Genomic DNA, 3,028 nt, shown 5'->3' on the forward strand with positions numbered 1-3,028 from the left:
GGATGTGACCGGTCGGCAGGAAATGCTCACTCCTCCATGGGATCTGATCCCATCTCTGATGTTTTAGAGGTCCGTGTTTGCTCTGCTCCAAAATTTGTATTGTGTAATGGACTTTTGAGCTTGAATACTGTTCGTTATCGCCATACCTTTCATGTTTCTCGACAAATCAAATTTAAGTAATTTACTTGAAAGAAAAATATTAAAGTTTATTTGAGTTGAGGCTATAAAGGATATTCGTAAAATACAGTACGGAAAACACTGACATTTTGACTCAGAATAATTACAATAATAGACAGAATTATTACAGAAATAGATGTAAATCAAAGGTCAGTATCTTCATTATAGAAATTATCAACTCTCTATTCTAAAAAATTACAAAGAATTAAAAGGAAATAAAAGAAATTATGCATTTGGACAAAAATTGCAAACATTTTTTTTTTTTTTTTTTGGGGGGGGGGGGTGTTTTGTTTTCAGAGGAAACCAACAATGAGTGCAACAGTTTTTGTTTCTTTGATGTTAGGTATGGCTGTCTATGTTCATAATTTGGGTAAGTGTACAAGTTTTAAAGAATTTGTGTCGATGGAAATTTCAAACACTATCAAACTTTTTCTCCATACACAGAAGAAAGCGAAACATGATTATTTTGTAAAACATGCATGCACAGCAACGACCCAAGGATAAGTAACACAAACAATTTTTTTTTTCAGAAATCAGCAATATATCTCACAGATTTATTTTCATATAGGTATATCATAATGTTTACCAGGGAAATTGGAAACAATTTGTAAGATTTTCTAACAATGTTAAAAATGTTTGCAGATTTTTGTATAGATCTACATAGAAAATGGCACAAAGTCGCATATTTAAGCATTAAAGTAAACTAGGGGTTTCTTTGAGTTTTAGAAATTTATCATTTATGTCATTTATATTCAAAATCAATCAAAAATACGAGGTTTGTCCCAGAAAAAACACAACCATTTTCAATAAGTTTTTGTTTCACTAATGTTATAAAGTTAAAAAATGTCAGGTATCATTATCAATAATAAAGAGATAACGAACAGTATTCAAGCTCAAAAGCCCATTCAAACAATTACAAATCAGGAGCAGAGCAAACACAGACCTTTAAAACATCAGCGGTGGAATCAGGTACCATGAAAGAGTGATCATCCTCTACCGACCACCATGTGCTCCTTGTCATGATCGGGATAGGAAAGGTATCCATCGAAAGAATTAATTTCGCGATCTTTCAATGTCCGAGCAACTGACGCAACACAGACTTCAAAACGTAGTTTGATGCGTTTATGACTTTGTTCAGGAATTGTGCCTCATTTAAAGATTTTTTTAATGCAAATTTGACAGTACATTTGATTTTCAGTTAGAAAACAAATTACCCACCACGAACATACTATAGGATTCAAAAGATCGCAAAATTAATTCTTTTAATAGATGACTTCCCTACCCTGATCATAAACTTTTTGGGAAGTTAAACAGCGGTCTCAATGTATAACGGCAAGCTTTTGACATATCAGTTTGTTACGTCATTTTTGGGAATACGAAGCGCCGCTATGTACTATCGGATAACTAGTCGAGTCATCCTTATACTTCTTATTTCAGGTATAAAACAAAGTCCGAAACATCTGTTGATGTCGTTCCATCGTTTCCATCTCTTTTCTCTTATGAAAAGGAGTCATACCCCGTTCACTACAGTACTTAATGATAATTTGCTGCTCTGTATTATCGCCCGACATCGCCATTGTTGCCATATCTAAGAAAAAGTATTTGTAGATATAAAGTCGTAAAATTGACAGCTACATGTATAATGTTATATTAGTGGATTTTCATATATTGGTTCTTCAGATCATAGGTTTGTTATCGATGTAAATTTTGTCATATTATAGTTTCTTACAGTCTGGTATTAAACAAACCATCGATGGCAGTATTGTTTATAAAAGCGAAAAATTGCGATGCACAGACCACAGGTATTTGACACCCTTTAAATGCCGTGTCTATAGGCCAATGCTGGTAAAACTTCAAAATATTCAGTAAAAATGACGAAAATATCACTTTCCAACAATGTTTGAAAAGATGAATATTTTTGGTTTTGTAGTTTATGAAATATTTAAAAAGTTCGCGTTTTCTGGGAGAAACCTCAAATATATCAATCCATGCATCAAACTTTTGTTTGTGTTATATATCCTCACGGTAGGTCCCTACTTGACATTTTCTGGTTAATATTGTGTTTCCTTCCTTGGAATTATTAGCATAACAGATTTAGGTAATTAAAAAGTACGAAAAATACACGTCTTGACTGGCCCTGAGGCTAGGATTGATACCACTTCTATCATATCACGATTTCAACAAGAATTGTACTCCATACAATATTTTCAAGTTTTTTTTTTAATTCATCCGATATTACGTTAGATAATTATATTTATTCATCAGCTTTTATGTTAGATAATCATATTTAATGTCACTTACATTTATTAAATGATAAAAATAAGATTTGAAGGAAGTAAATGAAGATTACAAAATTAATAAAAATTAGACATTTCTTGAACTTTTTCGTACTTAAGAGGTTGACCAAATTTTGCTCTCTTTAGCTAGAATATTGAACTTATATCCGTTGCAATTGAAAAGCTATAAATAAGCTATAAAAAATCACAGGCATATTTTCTCTGTACAACTTCTAAAACATGTATATTCTGTATAAATCGTTTCCTTTCAAAAACAATAGAAAACTTCATTAAGGTATTATAAAATTCGTATATTTTCTAATTACTTTACCAATATCTCATCTACATTTGCAATCATATGCATACAGTGTATGTATAATGCAACATTCTGTAATTTAAATGTAGTTCACATCAAACTTTTTCAAACATGCAATAAATTACTCATTGCGGTGCTACTAATGAATTATCATTGTAATAAGATCGTGTTTTACGCCCTATTTACAGATTTGTATTGTTTGTAGATTTTTAAGATCGACAACTATTCTTTTTCTTCACCTTTTTCATCTACATTAAAT

This window comes from Saccostrea echinata, unplaced genomic scaffold (genome assembly GCF_033153115.1).
Source record: "Saccostrea echinata isolate AGI-Se365-2 ecotype Australia unplaced genomic scaffold, CSIRO_AGI_Sech_v1 ptg000051l, whole genome shotgun sequence".
Lineage (NCBI taxonomy): Eukaryota > Metazoa > Mollusca > Bivalvia > Ostreida > Ostreidae > Saccostrea > Saccostrea echinata.